Here is a 22,888-nt window from a genome sequence, read left to right on the forward strand (position 1 = left end):
TCATTCATTCAAGCATTCAAACATAAAGCATTTCATCACTTAATATTTTATTCAACCTTAAATCATATCATAAAGCGTAATCCATATACATTCAAGACATATAAGTTATCACATAAATATATATATGCATTTAAGAGATTTAGATTATTGCATCATTTTTATATGCATTCATAATTCTTATAAATAATAGGTCAAATCATATTTGATCATTTCAATATAAAACACATGCAAATACTTCATAAGTAAATCAGTTAGATATTTATGATACACATTAATCATGAGACATAGGTATGATATATTCACTCAGACAATCATAATACAATCATTTGCAATGAAACTATATTGGCATAATATGTCATTCACATAATAAGTTAAAATTAGTCATTTGTAGGTGTGATATCACATTTACATATACGCTAACATAAACATCACAATCAAAGCCTCATATCATGATCTAAAATTGATAAAGGTCTAATTCTCATATCTGAGTTCAGTATATAATTATGCTATAACTATAAATCCAAATCTATAGACTCATATTGGTGATCTCAACCAACTTGCAAGATCATCACAATTCATCATAGCATTCCATTTAATCATAACAAAGATTTATAAGATCCACCCCGGATCACCTGGTCTGAGAAATGTACAACCTTACAAGGAGTTACCGCCCTAGATGAATGGTTTGCCTGGTCTTAGATAATACACTTCCTCACAGGGATATACCATCTTTGTGGGCTACCTGCTCTTGCACAATGCATTTTCTCACATAGATTTATCGGTATACTTGAATTACTTGATCTGGTCACGCACAACCTCATAGAGAATCCTTTGAGAACAGTTCCTCAACGTGTACCTTATCCAGTGAAAACTATTGTCATACATGAATAAATATAATTGATCACTCTTAGGGTCGATAGCCACCAACACGGGCACAAGTATGTATACAATCAATTGGCAAATCACAAGATCTTAGGTTACAACTTCGGGGTACCATCACATATCAAATCAGTCAACTAAACACAAGATGGTGAGCCACTATTCAGACTCAAATATTCAATTGATCTCAAAAGATCTATCGCATATCTCAATTCATGCATCAATAAACATGCATCACATCATATATTATGGCATTTAAATCATAAAATCACATATTTTGCTAACAAGGTTTCATAAACCATAGCTCAGCCCTGAGCTTAAACATTTATCGCATGCATTCATTATTTCATATCATATAGCATTTAACAACATATAGACGCTTATCCTAACATAGTCATATGAAATCATCAAATTTTATCAAAATCCACACATTCGTAGATTAACCCTCGAAGCATGCATAAACAAAATATGAATTTCATTTATGTGTACATAAACATACACATTTCATAATACGAAGCAACTAAACCTCAATATATGTAACTCCTATTTATTTTAAGATTTGCACACAGGATAAAAGTCATATATGCATGTTTCAGCACATGAATCAATATGAAAAGCAAACATCTCATGGACATTGTGTCTTACACATAGTATATATATTAATAGCATTCACATATAATTCACTTAAATCATGGTTCATTCATGAGAGCATGGGACGTATTTGTCCATACATAACGGTATTTGCATAATCCTATCATGAACATGATTCTATTGCACAAGCTTTTATGTATGATTCATTCATAACATACATGGCATGTTTCACAAAATTATTATTTCATATAAGCATTCACAATAGTCATGTCAATCACAATAATCATGCAACATTCATTTTACACAAATGCATGATCAAACATGTACTTGCAACAAACACATTTCATATTTCACTATCTAAAATCATGACAAGTGTGATTTTCTGAACCACAACACGAAAAATACTTTTATTCTCATACATTCAAATCATGCTCAGCATGATCTTCAAACTACAATTACAACAGTCTTAGATATCCATAACTAAGTGAAGTGTGTGAGCATGAAGATATTATATACAATAAAATAAATTATTGTGTGATGTATTTGCATTACGCATACTTACCACGAGTGTTTACCCGATTTGTATTTTATTTAATATACACTGGCTCATAACCGTTTTGATACTTAGTATAAGTATCATATTTTTAGTATATTTTACACTCAAATTAGTTAAGCATATATGGCAACTTATTCATACACAACAATCCTAGATATCTACCGCTAAGTGTGGTGTGTACGCATAACTTATGTTTGCAATTCAGTTAAGTATTTAGTGCAACAACATCATGCTTACACAATTAGTGGTTAAACATGCTCTCTACAAGTTTAGTAAAGGTATCTTACCTTCGTAGATCTGGTAAATTGAGTGTAGTGCAACCCAAAAATCCTTGGGTTTTTTTCAAATCGCAAAGATAACTTCTTAAGCAATACAACAAAAACTTGATGTGCAATCACAAATGCCAAAAGCTCCAAAATCATGAGCACACAATGGATTGGCTGAGGCATTTTGCATGCTGACGAGACTCTTTTCGATGATTAAAAGATGTCTCGACACCAATTTTTATCAATAGAACTTTGGCATCCTCAAACATGTCAACATCCTCTTCTTGGCTTCGAATGTCAAGAATCTTTCGGATCTCATCCTCTGAATATGGTTGTGTTGTAATGATCAACAAGCGATCAAGAAAATCAATGGGAAGGCCATGCTATGACTTGTAATTTGTACCCTTTGATTTGGGTGAAAACCCAAATCCACACCACACAAACCTAATATAACCCAGCGAAGTGCTTCCTCCATAGCTGGCCACTCTCTCCAAAGAAGCATCGGACCATAGAGCAACAACGGTGTTGCGAGCTCCGCTTCAACAACAATCTGCATCGTCCAGCCACAATGAGGTTCTGTAAAAAGCTCCCCCATGATAGCAATCTGATTGCACAACACTGAAGGTGCTGCGAGCTCTTCCTCAATGGCGATATGCTCCCCCTGCAATGCTCGAGGTGCTCCTCTACGACGACAACCTACAACAGAGATGGTGGTGCTCCTCCACAGTGATGAACCAGTTGGTAGCGACCCTCCCTGCTCTGCAGCGACAATGACCTACTCAACGACGGTGACCCATTGCATGTTGATGAAGACCTTGCAAGACAAAAGATAACAAAGAGCAAGAGAGGGGATACCCTTTCTCGTGCATGCAAGAGAGAGAGAGAGAGAGAGAGAGAGAGAGAGAGCAAATAAAGACAACCTAAGGTTTTTCATTAAACACTTAGAGTTTATAATTTTTTTTCTCTAAACCCTGCGCCCAAGATGTTAGGTACGGTTCCCATGCTACCACACTAAAACAAAAATACATAATAAGATTTAATTTGTTATTATTTATTTTCTTTTTCTTTTAAAAATTAAAAGGTTATATATATATATATTCTAATGAATATTTAAATTTAAGAAACATAGTCCATTTTAAAATTCATAATCTTTTCTAAAATTCCTTTTTCTGATCTCATTAACACCAAAATAGCCATATTAATTCTAAATAGTTCATCATTTTGGTACTTTCTAAAATAATAATTTATTCAATTAAAATATTTCTCATAAATTATTTTATGAACAAAATACCTTTCATTAGAATTTTTTTTGTAAACCACCAAAATACATCTAGTTAGGTTCAAAACACTTTGATAACACCTTGATGAGTCACAATTTACTAAAATAAATAGTTCTAATGATAGATTAAATATTTTAAATAGTATTTTTGATTAAAATGACCAAAATACCCCTTGGTTAAAAAATAGGATTTTTAACAGGCTAAATTTATCTAGTAAATCTAAAAAATTGATGATATCACACCAATATTTTATAAACCTCTTAAAAACATGTTTTTGATTAAAAGTACTATTATTGGTTGTTAAATATCTAAAATAGTTTTAAAAATATCAATTTTACTCTAGTTATGTAAAATTACCATAATGAAATTTAAAAGATAGAAACATGTTTCTAACTCAAAGATAAAGTTGAATTCTTTATTTATTAATAATCATTAAAAATTACAAGTTTTATACTGAGATTCCTAGTTTGCACCTTAAACTTCTGCAAAAGTTATGGACCTACCACCTAGGACACAATGGTAGTCGTGACTCCCTAAGTTTGTGAGGACTGGGGATACAAGTGAGATGTTATTGCTCTCAATAAACACATGACAATTCAATAGAGCTGTGTACTGCCTAGCCTATCCAAGGTAAGCCTGAGTCTGAATGAATTATTAGGTGTTGTTATTCAAATAAGGCTTCATACATTTTCATCATATTTGCCTACATTGTAAGATCCATATTTTTTTAAATTTGTAATAAAAAAAGAAAATTTCTATGTGGCAAATTCAATTTTTGAAAATATTAATCAATTGGGTAACTTGGTATTTATTCTGGCTAATTAGGATTAATAGCATTTGTTGAACTAAAATATTAAACATTTAATTATTAAGTATAATTAATTAATGCTTATTTAGTAATTAACAAAAGTTAATTATAAACTATACTTAATTAATATTAAGTGCATGATTACGCTTGATTTATCCATTAAATTGAGAATTTAAGTTAAGGAGAATTTGTTAAATATTAAAAGGATTTTAATATTTTTTGTAGAGTTTGGATCTAGCTTGGATTTAGACCAGATCCAATTAGAGTCAGATCTAATTAGAAGACCCAATATAAAAATTTTATAATTTTGAGTTTCTAAAAGTAACGACAAATAAAATAAAAACTTATAAAAAAATATTAATATTTTAGAAAGGTAACTAGTGGTTAAACTTAGTTAGAATGAAACCAACTAAGCTAACCAAGGGGGCACAATTTTGCCTAAGACCCTACATTGGGAAGAGCGTGAGGGATGAGAACCAAGGTGGATCCTCACATGAATCCCAAGGTAGAATCTCTACAATTCTTAAGAAAAACAAAAATGATGAAACATAAAATAACAACATATTGTATCTAAACAAATTTATGAAAGTTTTTACATGACTAGAGAGGGTCAAGGGTTAACCTTGAGAATGTTTTTTGAGATGAGGGTTAGACTCCATCTCAACCCTCCATCTCTCTTCATGTAAGCTCAATGACACATCTCACCTATGCATGAGTTTTGCCTATAAATACCTCTCAAAAAGTAGAAGAGAGGCATTCTTGAGTTATCTTTCTCCCTCTCTCTCTCCTACAACGTTGTTGGGATTTTCATCTTCTTTTCACTCAAGTGTAGTGTGGGGTACCTTAGAGGGACTTCATTCTGCATAAGTTGTGGTAGAGAAACACGTTTTTTGGAAGATCAAGTACTATTACAAAAAAATGTAAGTTAATCTTACATCCATTGTATTTTGAATTTATTTTAAAGCTCTTATCCTTTTCAATCCATACAAACATGCATTCTTGTAATGCATGTGGGTATCATGGATGAAACCATGAATACATATTCTATATGATTTCTCTGCTGTTAAGCATATTTTTATGAAAATACATGGTTGTTGGAGAGTACGCCAATAATAATGGTGTTTCATCATTTTCACCCATGATTCATGTTAGAAACATGGTTCATATCCTGCAAAGGGTCCCACTAATCAAGAAGTATAAAAAACCATTCACCATCACCAAGACAATGGGCAAGCTAACGTACAAGTTGGACCTGCCCCCGAACTTCAAGGTGCACTCGGTATTTCAAGTGTACAACCTAAAATCGTTCTATTCAAACGAGGTAGATTCAGAACGTAGCGTGCCACAATGCGCTCCTATCCTATAAAAGGCCCAGACAACAGAACAGGCTGAAAAGCATCTCAATATGATCCTTCGTCATAAGGTCAACTACTTGAGCAAAGTGAAAAAGTATTTTGTGCAGTGGAAAGAGGTAGCAGAACCAATATGGAAGCTAGCATTTTTGATAAAAAGCCGCTGATAAAGTCAGAAAAAGAGATGGCGTTGATGACGACACACGATTTAAAGGGAGGAGCATGTTCCCTTGTGACTTACTTTGTATAGTTGTATTTCCAGTCTGTTTTGCTTTGGTTGAGTCATGATGTAAGTGTTGAGTCACTTGTAACTAGGGATGGCAGTGGATCGGGGCAAGGGCGGGGGACAAGGTCTTCACCCCCGCCCTGTTTCAAAAATTTAACCTTCATCCCCGTGGTGAGGGAGACTTTGGACCTCCACCCCCGCCTCGTCTCAAAATAATAATCCCCATTCTCGCCCCGTCCCTATCCCCATGAAGATTGCTTTTTCCTTGCCATTTTTAATAAAAAAATATGCAATGTCCAAAAATATTTGCTTCTCTGTTTGATCAAGTCCACCATAACTTATTTTTAAACTCTGATGAATATCTTTATATTGATTCTTTAAGGTCTTCAAGATGCTTTCCCATTCCTCTATATCGTTCTTATAAAAAAACAGTGAGCCTAATACTTCAAGTGTTAATGGTAGCCCACCGATACTCTACACAACTTTCTTAGATAATTTTTTCAAAAAAATTGAGTTTATTTTTAATCAAACACTACAATATTTGCTAATTGAGAATAGAAAATAAATTTTAAATAATGTGATAATGACTTTATGAGAGTTTTTTAAGATTTTCAGTGAAAAACAACCCACAAAATACCAGAATTTCATTACTTGAAAATTTGTATATTTATGTCACAAAAAAGATGACCTAACAAACTATACAAATTTGGTTGAAGCAATTAACGAGAAAAGCTAAACAGTAGTAGTTCCACCATAATCTGAACCTAGAACAGATAAAAATCAGATAAAAAAAAAGAATTTTTATGTGCAACCTCAACCAAAAGATAGTGAATGGTTAATGAATAATCATTGTCATGCTCAATAACAAAATTTGATATCATCATTGATTACACCAACATAAAAAATCAGACAAGAAAACTTTAGGTCGCAGTTGGTTGCACACATTTATCGTACCAACAAATAAAAATCTTGATCCAATGCAATTTTAAAGAAAATGGGCACACCCAGATAGACCCTTCAAAATCCCACAGAAGCAACAAAAACAAATTAATGAGAGAGAGAGAGAGCATATGGTAGTGCATGTTATAGATTCATCACTCTGTTACAAATTTGATTGAGTTTAACCATCATCACGTCTCCCCAATTCAGTACCCTAAATTGAAAAAATATTTGACGTACGAAATGAAGAAACTCGCATAAAGAAATAGAAAAGAGCGAAACAAAAAAAGAGCAAAATACGGTAATCCTTTCAAATGTACAGAACTCAGGGTTAGATTTTCTACTTCTACAGAACAAAAAGGGCTTCTGGCGACAACTTCTCAAAGATGGTATAAAAGAAGAAAACAAAAATTTACATTCTCTCCTTTGGGCGGCGATCATGAGTATGGATGATACAACATTTTGTCTAATAAGATTTAGGGTTAGGGTTAGTAAGTTAGTAGTATATATAAACATGGTTGTTTTGTAATTTTATTACTTAACTTAAAGTATTTTAGTAATATTATTAATGGGGGCGAGGATGGGGTGGGGGAAAGTGTAAGTCCATCCCTGCACGGGGATGAATTTTAACCTTCATCCACGTCTCCATCTCCGTTTCATTCCCTTCATCCCTAGTCCAAACGGGGCGAAACAGGGCAGAACCCCATTGTCATCTCTAGTTGTAACTTTCTTCAGGCCACCCTTGTACCCGAGTGAGGTCCCGTAAATCTGAACTATAAAGTGCTTAAGAGCAAAATAGCAAATGAATGCAAATGTGTTGAGCTTTCTTTATTCACCCTCGTTGTGATTACCTTCAAGTTATTTGCCATTTTACTCAATCTTTGTTATTTGCCATTTTACTCAATCTTTTCTTTCACTCTATTGCACTCTCTATACTCAAAGCTTCCGCAATGACAAGCGAACAACCGAATAGGCTTGCGGCAATAAGAAAATACCATAGCCCAGTTGAAAAAATAGGCCCATGACACTTGGGTTTACCCTGAAATTCTATTAATCAAGCATCAATTACATACTATCACCGTACGAAGGTAGCCAATCCGTTGGTTTATCCTTCCAAAATAGGTAATTGCAAAAACGTAACATAAGGAATATGCCCATGGCCAAGAGAGGCCCCTTAGAGAGAACATGATCAATGTGAAAATCATGTCAAATAAAGGGTTGCAGATGAAGATCTCTGCCGTTCTATAGCCGCATTAAGGAGCTACACCATCTAGAAAATTTTGAAATCAACACCACATGCTGGCCCCGCTGAACTTTTGAGAAAACATGGCTACAATCAAATTCAATAACCTCATGATCATGTAGTCTCTTTAACCCACCAATAACTAGGAATTGGTTCTGGTTATAAACTGAATAAGACCAGATCGTGTCTTATAAAGGATGTAGATGCAAATCTGAACGTGAGGGGCCCGATCACAATCGGCGATGAGACCGCTACAGGCAAATAACGGAACCTGATTCACAACACTACACGACCAATCCACAACAGAGAAAGTGTCTGAACAAGTCTTCCAAATGTTCTCAACAACAACGTCTAATCGAGGAAGCACACACCCTCATGATATGCGCAATTCTAGATTTTCCAGATCTGCCAACAAACAATGTGAGATACCATGTCCCAATACTGCTTCACCCAAGACATCAAATGAGACGCCATCAACCGCTTAATCTCTTGGACAGATTCCTAGTGTGGAACTCTTCGCTTCCTGAATTTCGAGTTAACTAGATTCCAAATTTATTGAGACATCGAACAAGTCAAAAACAGGTGGGTATGAGTTTCCTCAAACTTAAAGCACATAAGGCATCTGTTGGGGAGAGAAACTCATTTGCATTGTTTTAGAAATGTAACTTTAAAATAAGAAAATTACATAGGTATTTTGATCTACTCCACACTCCGATGCAATTTTGGTCTTAGGCCCCAATTTCGTTTCGTCAAGGGGTTGATTCAATCGGAGATGAGAATATTCTTTTAATACATAAAGAACCCCACAATGGTGATTGAATGGTATTCATTGTTGAATGCCACAAGGGTATCCTCTCTCCGCAACAACTCCGAACGAAACCGAAAAAATAAGAACATGAAAAAAATGAACCGTTTAGTCATCAGATAGGAGCGAAAGATGTTAACTGCAATCACTAACCTTCAATGAGGTCATCATTTGAAGTATACCATTAGTTCATCACATGACTAAACGAAATCATATTTTAAAAAAACAAGAAAATGACATGAAATTTTAAAATTAAAGCAAATAAGAAAATCTAAAAACGAAAGAGTGAAGGATTCTCAGAAGGAAGGCAGTAGGATTAAATCGATCATGAGATTTCAGGCTTTGAATATGATCCCTTTCTTTCATCATAGAATCCTCCAAAACCTCTTTTCTTTACCTTCTTTAACCTGAAGAAACAGTAAAAATAATGTACAACAGAGAGAGAGAGAGAGCAGTATTTTGAGGCCTCAGATAGAAGATTAGGAGTCCACATATGCGCATTCAGACATATGCTTGTCATTTTAGATATCAATCATGGGCCACCAGATTCATGCCCAAAATACGAAGATTACGCTCAGAGCAACACACACACACACACACAGAGAGAGAGAGGACTCAGAATATGGGTGGTGATATATCAGAGTGGTCGGCAAGGCGCGATCGCCATTACGACGAACGAGACCTTTTCACTGATTCGTCATCGTCCAATCCCCCGGAAACCGGCAACGAGAGAGAGACAGACAGAGAGAGAGAGAGACGAGGGAGGGCCGCCATGGCTTCAACTAATAATCTTATATAGAGTGAGGCGGAGAGACGGAGAGGCACCGAGAGGAATTAGGGTTTTGCTTTTCTCCAAAGTGGGCCCCATCACGTCGTGGAGGTTGGACCCGATCCGACCCGAAGATGACCATAATAATAACCCAAGATCTTAAACAGACAGGCGTGTGATGGGAGAAGGATGATTCAAAGGTGACCCAGAGACCGTAAAGCTCAACATGGACCTCAAAAGCAACCGTGTAAACGAGTGGCAGGCAGGACTAAGGCGGTCCATGCGAAACTAGCAGTGCATCAACCTCTCTCTATTGATTTTTCCATGTGTAAGGTAAACCATCCCATAGAGGTGTAAACCCGCGTGCACCCAAGGGTGGAGCGGCCCGCAAAAATCACCCAAGGGGGTTAGGGTGGACGCTGCCCTCCTACTACATGCTAAATAAAATTTGAAAAAAAACAAACAAAAAGAAAAGTGTTAAATATATATATATATATATATATATATATATATATATATATATATATATTACCTTGCACAGTTTTAAGTGGTTCTAACTCTAGAAACCAACTTTTTTTTAGTAATAAATTTTGGTTTCTCTTGTAGGTAACTTCAAAATATATATATTTATATATAAGTATAGATTTTTTAAAACCAAGCCTACCGGTTTTGAGATTTATGAAACTGGTTTTGAGTTTGGCTTATTTTTTATTTGTAGAAATCGAGTTACACGGTGTTTTTTTTTTTAACATGTTATGAATCCAATTTGTTTTGAAATAAAATAATGTATGTATTAGGTTTCATTTTTAGAAACCGAGCAACTGGACTTTGAGTTTGAAACTCAGATACATGGTTTTGAATATTGATTTTTGAAAACAGGTTTTGAGTTATGATTTTTTTTAGAAACCTGTTTTAGAGTTTTATTACAGAAGAATATATATATATATATATATAATAGTATAGATTTTTTTTTTTTAAACTGGGGTGGGTTTTGATTTTAGAAACCTAGCCCTGCTTAGTTTTGTCTTATGATTTCTTTTTTTGAAACCATTCTTTATTTTAGAAATCGGTTTGGTGTTTGACTTTAGAAACTGGGTTGGATTTTAGAAACCGGTTTGAGTTTTTGTTTTTTCTTTAAACCAATTTTGGGTAAGTAAAAAAATATAAATAAATAGGCATATTAACAATATGCATTTTTCTTGTTAAGAGAAAGGAAAAAAATTTGTGTGGTGAATATATCATGTAGTTATTCTTGTTGTGCTTGAATCATTAATATATATATATATATATATGAATGTGTATATGTTACCGTTTGTATTTTTTTTATACAACAACAACAACAAAAACTACACCTTCATCCCAAAACAATTGGGGTCGGCAATATGAACCAACAAAGAAAATCATTCGGGGGTCTTCCACATGAATCCTTCTCCTCCATTCATTTCTATCCAATAACATGTCCTCGGTGAGGTTCAAAGCATTCATATCCTTTCCTATCACCTCCATCCATGTCTACATAGGTCCACCCCGACCTCTTTTAACTAATATATTTTCCCATTTCTCCATCCTTCTAACTGAAGCATCATTAGGCCTTCGTCGAATATGTCCAAACCACCGTAAACGATTCCCTCTCATCTTATTTTCAATGGGTGCAACGCCTACCTTCTTACGTATCTCCTCATTCCGAAATTTATCTTTTATTGTATTTCCACACATCCATCTCAGCATACGCATCTCAATTTGTATTTTTTTTATGCTAGAAAAAAATAATATATATATATATATATAAATGTGGGTATAGTGATAATTTCTATTAAATCTGCATTTTTGGGGAACAATAAATCTGAACCATTGTTGATAGTTGCTCACGTGCATTTGGATTTAAAAAAAATGTTTAGAATAAGACATTATTACTCACTTGCATATAGGTTAAAAACAATTTATTTATGTGTAAGATGTCATAACATGAACAACCTAGTATGATAAACTTTTTTGCATTAGATTGTTGTCATATTAGGACAACATTGCACATGATTTTTCAATGAAAATGATGTTGTCATAATATGAACATGTTCATATACACATTCTTTTTATTAAATTATTGTCATTTTGTGACAGCAATACACATGAACTTTTATTTAAAAAGATGTCATAATACAAATAACATTGTGCATATGTAATCAGATTTCTGTAAATTGATGTCCTATTATGATAGCAATGCACATGGAACTTAAGTCATTTAAGTTGTTGTCATAATATAGACAACACTTGTTCATATATGCATTATATGAATTACTATTATTTTATAACAACAATTCTCATGGATTTTATGTATAAGGTGCTGACACAAATATGATCATCACTTGCATATAAAATTTTTATTTTAAGTGGTTGTCAAATGCGAACAACCATGTTCATATGCATTACAAATTTGTATGAATATCCTACTCTATGCCTTTTTTATGTAATGAATATTCATGTTTATATATATATATATATATATAATGAATTTATGTCATGTATGAACAACCCATACTCATGTGCATTTGAAATAAAATTTTTTGCTAGAATTAGTTTGGTACTTTGCTCATGTGCATTATAAAAAAATAAAAATATGATTAACCTATTCAATTTGAATGTTAGTTATGTCAAAAAGAAAAAAAAAATGTTTTGACCTCTCACTAGTGTGTTTTGAATATGGTCAAGAAAAAATTCTAATTTAATATTCAATTAGTATGTTTTGAAATCTAGGCATATATATATATATATATGTGTGTGTGTGTGTGTGTGTGTGTGTGTGTGTGTGTGTGTGTGTGTGTGTGTGTGTGTGTGTGTTAGATGATATGAGGATTTATGAGGAGGAAAATTTAGTTCGAAAAAATGTATGTATGCTTGAAATAATTCATTTCATTTGCATATTAAGTAAATTTTGAAATAAGAGCGTATACGGTCCTTTATGGCTTCTGAGAAAAAAATGAACACTAACAATATATTATATATATGTGTGTGCACAAGAATCAAGCCCAATTCGTAGAATGTGAGTGAGTATAATTGCTCTTGAATTGGGTAGAACTTCGTGTATATGTATGTATATATATATATATGTATAAACCTCATGTGGTTAGTTGAAAAAAGAGAGAGAAAACTAAAACTTTAGTTGTTATAGAATAATGAAAGATGGATTGAACCTAAAAAGTGAAAAAATTAAAATAAAGAAAAAGAAACAAATTTTAATCATACTAGTTAATCTAAAAAACTAGTGGTTTAGCCTATACATGGGCCCTAGTGGTTATGCATGAGGTTTGAGATTTGTAAACTTGAGAGTTATGAATGTTTCCAATTTTATTTCTGATAATGTGGACCTTGGGAAATGATTTTTTCAAGTAAGAGTTTTCTGATAAGCATAATAAAGGCTCGTAGGAGTACAATGAGATGTTTGCACTAGTTCGAGGAATAATTTTTCTCTTAAAATAGAAACTTTAGTGTGTCTTGTTGGGCAATGCCATGAGTACTTGAATATTTTGAGAAATTAAAATTTTGATAATGAATCAAAATTTAACATAAACAAGATACATAGATCTTGGTTACACCCTGAAAGATGGGGAAACTTGTCACCTTGAGTGACTCTTTACTCACCTTGAGAGCGAGCTTGCACCAACCCCATGAGACTGTACTAAGTTGCTGATAGACTCATTCTCAGCTGGCGGTGGCATGTTACTGTTGTGGGCCCCCCTTTGGTCACTAGGGTGGACCAGTCCTCGACCACATTGGCTTAAGGAACACAAACTTCTTTTTATTGTTAGAGGTTCAACTACATATGCTAGCAGTAGTGCATGATGACTTTTTCAAAGAAAAAAACTCCTTGATGAAAGATTTTGTACCTTGGTGTTGGTGAATCGTGTTCTTATGGCGTTTAAAATAAAATATTTAGATCACTTGTGGATGAATATACACCCCCATATAGACCACCAAACCTATAGCGACCCAAATCTGTGGTGCCCTCGTGATGATAATAATGAAAGTGAGAACTTAAGTGAATTGTGATGTGCATTGGTAGAGAGCAAAAGATAAACCTAAAGGGAAAAAAAAATACATGTATGCATTTAGGTTCTACACAGTTGTTTGAGTGACTTATCGAGTTAGAGATCTTGTTGAGTCAAATCCTATAGGGAATCAGGGTTTGAGACTCGTTGTTAGTCTTGGACTTAGTTAGAGTCCAGTTTGGCTTGGTGATCTACCCATGTTCCATATTGTGTAGTGGGTGGTCATGTTACCTGCTGAGACTTGTGGTTTATCTCACCTCTGCTTATTTTTTTTTTCAAGTACTCATGAGTAGATGTGTTTGGTGGTGACAGATGCACTTAATTGGAGTATTTTTGAAGTTGGATCATAGACCCTTCTCTTCATGGGAGTGCTTTGTGTTTTGGGTTTTCATCATAATTGTACTTGAATGTAATTTTGTAGAGATTCGGTGAAAGTTTACCCCTGAATTTTGTAATCAATCAATATATACATCAATGGAATGAATATTTTATCAAAAAAGGTTTTTCTTTCTATTGTGCTAGAAAGTAATTGCAAAAGATTCTAGAAAAAAAATTAAAAATAAATAAATGTTTGATTTTTCATTGTGTGCTCTATTTAAAAAAAAAATTAGCTCAATTTTTCATGAGTTTACACATCCAACATAAGAATATGCAACATATCAATTCATGCTCTCAATGCACTGATCAATTTCATGAACCGTAAGCTCACTCATGAGCATTTAACTATGTGAGCATACATATCATGTCTCATAGTACATGTCAACAACAATTACCATCATGATGCATTACCATAACATCATATTATGTATCATAAATGCGTGCTACATGTTATATCATAATGTTGCATATCGTATTTCATTTAAGCATATAAACACATCATGTAGTCATTTAGCCTTATAACAGAAAAATATAGTATATGCATAACTACATATTCACAATCGAATACATGCATATTTAACATAATTAGGACTGCACACTGTACTCAAATAAGTAGTGTATACCTTTAGTTCAGTTATGGAACCAATTCATGTCCAATTGGTCAATATCTTGTATCATGACATAAATGCAAACAAGAGTTCTAATTCGGAACTACATGAATAAATTTATCAATCAGTGGAAATTATGTCATGCCCAGAATATAATGAATAAAAACATAGTTTTTTTTACAGCAGATGCACAAATGTACTAGTTATCTACAATCGAAAACTTGAGTCTATTTTCATTATGAAACAGGGAGAAATAAATATTTTACTGAAACTTATTTTATGTTTATAGAATAGACCTATCAGATTTGGCTTTACTGAAGAACCATCAACCCATGAATTTACAGAAAAAAATAAATTCTGTAAATATTACTTTAGTTAGCTGGGTATGTATGATAAAATCTTCATAAGAATTCATGCCTAAAACCTAACTAAGTTGAGAATTAAAATTCATGCACTACAGTATGTTCATGTTCTTGGACAGACTATGTTAATTTTTTATACACAAGATTTTTATCATGTGTTGTTCATAATTTAAACTAACACAAATAAAAAATATTGGTCATAAACATGAAACAGATTGAGAGAAATAAAATCAACAAAAATGTGTTGCCAATATAGAACTTTTATTACAACAAAAATTCTATTATAAATTGCAAAGGTCGTATCTCCTAATCCGAACCTCAAATGAACCTAAATTTTTTTACTGCTCCTACATGACTGAAACAATCCTCTAAAATTTGATTTTTTTTGGATCCGCCAATTTTAGAGGACCAATAAATTCATTTTGACAAGTCAAAATAAAAATTCTAAAATAATATGTGTTGTAATAAATACTTAATTAATTACATGTTTTTCTTTAACTATAAAAATCTCATTTATGTCATGAATCAAATATTAAATTCATTGTTTCTACATGAAAAACTATGTTTTTGTCAAAATCGATTTCTCAAAAATGATTTCGAGTTTATAAAAACCTCTAATGAGATTCCTCAACCATCAAACCATGTTCAAACAATGCATAATCAGGTTCAACATATAGAAATATAACATTCATCCTGAGTCTACATCTAAAAACACACACAAAACTCTTTTTCAATACGTTTTCCCAAAATTGATTTTTTAAAAATTGATTTTGGTTAATAGAAGTCCTGAATACATAAAATGTTTCATATCGAAGGTGGATCTAGGCTAATATATAAACTATTATACATCTAAGGATATAATATTAGCATGCTTATTGCATTTTGAATTCTGCAAAGCAACCACACACAAAGAACACAAAGATTTTATCCTGGTTCGGTCCTCCAGACCTACATTCAATCCTCAATCAAAACCCGCTTGAGATTTTCATTATCAAACTAGTGTCACCACAAGATCAAACAGACTAAAATTGGTCCTACTTTCAGCAACAACCCTGCTGAAAGCAAACTTTTCCTTTAAACCAAGGAGATTCTGTCCTTTTATAGAAAAATTGAAATAAACAACTTACAATCAGTCTATGAGCCTTTCTTATGAATACAAAAGAAGTTGAATAGGTTTTCAGAGGCTTCTAAGGCTTCATAAATACTCAACTCATGATTTCACTGACTCACAAAAGAAATTGGAGTGAAGAACTTGAGTGAAAAGACTTAGTAAGTGAGAAAACAAATGCTTGAAAGAATAGAAGTGATAAAAACACATAATTGATGTTTCAAATTAGGTCACATCTCGATCAATGTTGAAAATCATCACCCTAAGTCAAAATATTAGAAATCATTAACTAATGTCGAGACAATAAGAGCATCATCACCTTTCGATGCCACTTTCTTGGTATACCAATAACTGTAACTGAGTCAGACAACACCACCTCCAGGCAAAGTGGTGAAAGTTTTTTACAATTGTGGCTAGGAACATGAACCACTCATTGGATTCTTAAAATAAATAGAGCACACAACGGTGTTCAGTATCCTCATAGTCTCCTATAATTGCCATCCAAAGGTCTCACCATTTAAGAGGACAAACAAAGAAAAAAAATTAATGACACTGTTTGGGTCTCTTATACTATTCTTAAATTATTAAGGGCTCTTCAAACAAAAACAATATGTAAATCAACATGCATTATCCGACCGAGCCTTTACCCCCATCGATTATAACAATGTAATATTTGTGTCACATGAAAATTAAACTAGAAGTATTATAAATCAATATATCAATGCATTTCACAATTTAATTATTTTAAGAACAACACATAAGCATGTGGCCTCCAAATAGTTCAATTATTACTGCTATATAATTTAATACACTTAAATAACAATGCAAATTTAAGCATAAACAAGAAAATACAAATTTGTATTCACATTAATCTCATCTAAAATGCATACCTATACATGTTTGTGGCTACAATTAACCAGATGCATAATCAAATGAAAACCCAAATTTAAATGAATTAAAATTCAGATTTAGTATGCTTCAATCAAAACCTGATTTAATAGCAAAAAAAAATCCAAATTTTAGAGGACCATAAATACAAAATTTAGCATGAAGCAAAATTCCAGATTTCAATGTTGCTTAGTGTTAAAAAAGCATCAAACCTTAGTGGCAACTACAATAACTAAATAATCTCATTATAGTGTAACTGCGATAACCATCAAAATTCAGGTTATACGGTGACTATCATAAATAGGAAATAAAATTTTGAATCTTAAGGATGAATACGTTAAACAGAAAGAAATTCAAACAATAAGAGTGAATGCAATCAATAGAAAAAATATATAAAAACTTAAGGTTGACTGCATTATACAAAAAAATATCAGATCTTAGGGTCACTGCTATACAAAAACAAAATTTTCAGAAACATTGGTGACTATGATACAAATACAGAAGAAACCAATCCATAGCTAGGACCTTGGGCAAATATTTTGCTTGCTTATGTCTCTACAAAGAAACTTATTATTGACAGCCTTAAGGCCACATGTTTCAAGTTGATGGGACTGGTGGATTTTGTGTCTATGTCTACCTAGTGCAGAACACATTACTCATAAGTTGCACATAGACTGTTCTATAACAATTCTGACCGCTTCACTTGGTCGCAAGACATCGAACTCTTATCTTTTTTAAACTATCAAGACTCATCCGATATGATAGTTGATACAATGCAAGTGTTTATCAATGGTAAAAGTTTGGCTGAGTTTCGGGACCCACTTACATAATATAATCTAGTTATGCCTTAAAACTTGGTTTATTTTTCTAACAGCATTAAGTGGTATCTTAAAAGATCACTTTAGGTTCATCCTCTCAATTCTATAGAATAAATTGGGTTAATTTAGAACAATTCTACAACTTTTCTTTGTGGACCCAAAAAACCACCCCGAAGAAATTGTCAAGTGAAAAAAACAAAAACAAATAGTGGTTTCTGCAAAATCAGGAACCACCTTCCCCTTATTGCGTAGTGGGGGGAGGATAAACCTCACCTCCCATGATCGATGGGTGGGGGTGAGGTTTATCCTCACCCACCGTGAGGGCTTTAAAAGTTCTCAAAGTGCGTCTCCTCTACCTGTCGATCAAGCAAGAGAGAGAGAGAGAGAGAGGTGTGAAGAAAAAAATTGAAAAAGTTGCAGAGAGAGGGGAAAGCTTACCAAAAGCGTCGCCGATGACACTACAAGTACGAATCCTTCTTCTTTATAATTTTTTCAGTCGATTCGAGGGCTGGCAGCTACGGCTGCCGATGAGCTGCATGGAAAAAAAATGAAAAAGACTTTGCAACAAAGAGAGAGAGGGTTGGTCGGTGCTGGCCCTATGCTACAATGAGGAAGAGAGAGAGGGTTGACTCTGGTTGTCGGCCCCTCTACATTTGAGAAGAAAAAAAAAGATGAAAGGGGTTGTGCCCCTTCAACCCTTTTCTTTATATATGGCGACCAACCAGGTTAGTCTGAGTGCTACTCAGACTGAACCATGCAGTCTAGGTCGCACTCAGACCAAACTAGGTAAGTAAAAAAAAAATACTCAATCAAATCGATTCAGATCAGACTGGCCCAAACTGAACTGGTGTGAATCAAACCAAACCAGTTTAGACCGAACCAGTCTAGGTGTGAACCAGACCAAGTCAAGTATGACTGGGTCTCAGTGCTCTGTTTGGATCTGGTTTGATATAGACTATATCAAATCTAGGTTTAGTTCGATCTAGTCAGTCTGAAACAATTTAAATGAAAGTGGATCCAGATAAATCTAGGTCTGGATCTTGCCTAACAAATATGGATCCAGATCAGAGTTGGATCTGGTCTGGATCAGTGTTGAATCCATATCAGAATTGGATCTGGATCCAACTAAATTGATCAATTTTAGATCTAGATCAGAACTGTATCTGGATCCAGTCTGACAATTTTAAATCTGGATTCAGATCAAACTCATAACTGGATTGATCAGTTTTGGATCTAGATTAGAATTGGGTCTGGATCTAATATGATCGTTCTGGATTTAAATCAGAAATTAATCTAGATCGAGTTTGTGATGAATTTTAAATTTTGAGAATCCAATTGAGTTTTTGAACCAAGACCAGATGGGTTGAGACTAGGTTCAGTAAACCTAGTACTCTAAGCTCAGAGCAAACATGTTTTGACATAGGATGAGTCATATCAAATCATAAGAGTTGAAATGACCAAATCACCCTTGTATATACTCAAGATTCGATTGAGTAAAATGAGCATAACTTTGCACTCTGAACTCAAAATTGAGTGAGGTTTGGTATGTTGAACTCATATCATAGAAAAAAATCTCCTTGTCCTCTGATTTTGGTTAAATAAAGGGCACAAAATTCAATGTCTAACGAGTCAACTCAAGAGGAGTATTTTGATAATTTTATGAAAACATAAAAAGTTATATGTATTAATGTGAAGGTGCTTGCATGATGATCAGATCTTACTCTTACTGTTAGAGCCTCTTAAAACTCGATTACGACTAGAGCACAACATTCATATTCGAGATAAAAGATATTATAAGTAATCATAGTTATGAATAAATCATTTTGTGTTGCATGTTATTGTTGATGTTGTGTATTAGTATGATTAGAAAGACAACTCTTGAGTGTGAACATGATATGCATAAAATGATCATGCATTGCATTGGAATATTTATATACACATATTAGTCATGATATGTCATGCATATTAGAAAAAAAATATTTTTGTGATAGCATATTTATATAATAACTTGCATTGTGATGAGATTACGATTAGACTTGAATCTCCTTATTCTAGTCATGTCATATGAATTTTACATTGAGATTAGCATGCATAACCACTTAAATATCGAAAGTAACGACTTGTGAAAATGGATACTTGGTTCGCAACTAGAGTACAGTCATCATGGAGAGTGAGTCGTCAGTGATTTAACGACGTGGAGACTACATTGTTACACGTTTAGTATGATATAAGTGTAAAATCTAATGCATTCTAAGATTGAAAGTGAGATCCGTTGTGATCATTTAACGATATCACTCGTGAGAGAATGAGTGAAACATAAGCTTGAGAATAAGGTTTGATGTAATGAACCTAAATATGACTTAAAGTTATATTCACACGGTATTTAAGACTTTAGACAACCATGGATGGTTGAAAGCCATTATGGTTATGATGTACCATGATCCATGCCGAGTTTGAGTTTGAGTATGACCTCCCGACTAGCTACCGATGGGGTCTTCTTGTTGTTTTACTAGAGTATCTAGTGATCCGGAGATCACTAGGAGTGTATAGTTCATTGTCTAGCCAACAATGTATAATTGAGGTATTCTATGCGGGTTGTTACACCTATTGGCGACTATAATCAGTATAACCGACCTAATATTATAGTTGGTATGAGTGAGTGTTTGAGAGAATTAAAGGAAAAAAATTAAAACATACAAACCTTGTGTGGTGTGTCAAAAACTAAACTAAGACTAAAGGCTTAAAGTGCACTACAATTGTAAGTTAAAGGTATTAATCGCTTATAAATATTATTTACTGGGTTGTAAACTCATACATGTATAATTACAATTGTAGTTTTCAGGCACACTAGCACAAGCATGGCGTGATCGACTACTTCAATAGAGTACGTGGTCCTTTTTATTTTTGAACTCTCGAAATCCCAAACCGAGGTGTTACTACTACTTATCTTAGTTTTTGTTCATAGCATATTCATATCTCAAAGTTACTTTAAATGGCTTAGCCATTCAGTTGACTGTGTTGATAAGCCAAGATGGGTTCGGTATCACGGTAATAAACCTTAAAGCTGATGGTTGATTTTATAAAAAAAAATCATGAGGATTTTCTTAATACCAAATTGATGAAAAGTCATAAATGGCGTAGAAGAGATGTCAATGTATATATATAACAAATTAGAACGGGCACGAATTAAAAAAAAATCAGCCAATACACTGCATCCAAATAAATCAGATTTTTGGCAGATATAAATTCTATCATATGCATGTAATAAAATTTTATTTTCAGCAGTCGTAAACATATAATACTAACAAGTGAATGAACCAAAATAGATATTGGTTTAATTAAAAAATCCAATAAAATCTAAACATTGTTCAAATAGAAACGTGCTTGAATCACAAATCTAGACATCATGAAACAAAAAGAATCAGAGTTTAACTAACCTATCAAATAGTAAAAAACACCATCAAAAATCGATTTTCTTTTTTCTTTTATATATACTCAATCATGGAAAAATGCACATCCTAAAAGAAAATAGAACCAGTTATTTTCTTAAACCTATACTTGAATCAACCAATGCTATTTTCCTTACCTATTAAGTCACAAGAGAGAGTACTCGTACCTTTGGTGATGGTTGAACTATGACTAATAAGAAAAATAAACGCAGGTAAGCCTGCTCCTTCACCACTCTCTTCTTTATCACTCTCCCTCTTTCTCTTGCTCTCTCGCCGCTGCCGTCTTGTTACCCTTTTTCTTTCTCTCTTATTGTTGTCGTCTCTCAAAGTCGTGTTTTGAGAGAGAGTGCCCACTTTCTATTTGTTTTTAAAAAGGGGAACTCCCACCTTGGAAATCCTTAGGAAAGGTAACTTTCTTTATAAATTTTTTAATCATGGCTATGCCTTAAATAAAAAAATTCAGTTTCTTAGTTTAAATACCCATCCATACGGGTGGACCATGGATTTCATTCAGGATCCATGATCCATTAAGGGTTCACACCTAAACTAATCCTATTGTTTCAAAATAATAAAATAATATTGTTTTACACATAAAATATAGTTGAACCTAATTTTTTTACGGGGTCTTACACCTAACCTTCCCACCCATCTTCCCCCTACCCATTGTGGGGTTTGGGAAGAGGTTTCAAACCCGTTCGTTTCAATCTCACTCCCATGCTCACCTCTCTTGTTTTTACTTAATCGGCATAAAAAAACGGGTTCTCCACAACTTTTTATTCTTAGTAAGTTTTTTTTTACCCTAAACCGACCCTATTTATTGACCCAAATTACTTCAAATGCCTACCTAAACCCATCAAGTCAAACTGAAACCCAAATGTTGTAGCCCAAATCCATCAAATCAGTCCCAATACTTCTATTTTGAACCATCTAGCCTTGATTTGAACCCATACCCACTTCAACCAAAGCAGGTTATATGTTCCCCCCCCCCGAACAGGGCAGTTAGCTACATCTCATGTTCGGGGGTCCCAAAGAGCACCACGTATGTAAGCATGTGCGTCTCGCATCCCCATGTTTGTTAGCATTAATTAGCGTTGGAGTTTGATGCGATTGCAAAGACTTAAGTATCCTCTCCTCCATTGGTGCAAAAAAAAATGACGATTCTTGAAAAGGAGTGGTTGTAAAGACTTAAGTGCCCCGAAGATGATTATTTAAGAACCAGTCTCTGCACTGCAGGATTATCCGAGAAAGAAATCTCCCCTGGAGGAGGCCATGAACATCAACCCTCTCTCTCTCTCTCCCCTCTCACACACTCTCTCTCCCTTCTATTTATGCTTTTGTGCACATCCATTAGAAGATCATACATTGCTCCATCAAGCACCGACTGACCTGCACATTGACTGTTGTGAAGCCCGATTCAAAGTTTTTACACTTACAGGAGGAGGGTTTGGGGGCTCATCCCAGCGTGGGTAGCATCGTTCAACTCTCACTCTCTCTATCTCTCCCATTCTATTTCTGCTTTT

At 33.8% G+C, this 22,888-nt stretch overlaps 4 non-coding genes across 4 annotated transcripts; all 4 read right to left on the reverse strand.

Moving 5' to 3' along the window:
- Positions 1-9,052: 9,052 nt before the first annotated feature.
- LOC149814812 (small nucleolar RNA snR60/Z15/Z230/Z193/J17) lies at positions 9,053-9,150 on the reverse strand. Its single transcript, XR_016428146.1, has one exon. It is a non-coding gene; the product is annotated as a small nucleolar RNA snR60/Z15/Z230/Z193/J17 (small nucleolar RNA).
- Positions 9,151-9,237: 87 nt separating this feature from the next.
- LOC149814813 (small nucleolar RNA U83) lies at positions 9,238-9,319 on the reverse strand. The gene has a single exon (XR_016428139.1). It is a non-coding gene; the product is annotated as a small nucleolar RNA U83 (small nucleolar RNA).
- Positions 9,320-9,408: 89 nt separating this feature from the next.
- On the reverse strand, positions 9,409-9,486 carry LOC149814814 (small nucleolar RNA SNORD27). The gene has a single exon (XR_016428176.1). It is a non-coding gene; the product is annotated as a small nucleolar RNA SNORD27 (small nucleolar RNA).
- Positions 9,487-9,556: 70 nt separating this feature from the next.
- LOC149814815 (small nucleolar RNA Z43) lies at positions 9,557-9,651 on the reverse strand. The gene has a single exon (XR_016428142.1). It is a non-coding gene; the product is annotated as a small nucleolar RNA Z43 (small nucleolar RNA).
- Between the last annotated feature and the right edge of the window lie 13,237 nt (positions 9,652-22,888).

This window comes from Nuphar pumila, chromosome 15, assembly GCF_984573655.1.
Source record: "Nuphar pumila chromosome 15, dmNupPumi1.hap1.1, whole genome shotgun sequence".
Classification (NCBI taxonomy): domain Eukaryota; kingdom Viridiplantae; phylum Streptophyta; class Magnoliopsida; order Nymphaeales; family Nymphaeaceae; genus Nuphar; species Nuphar pumila.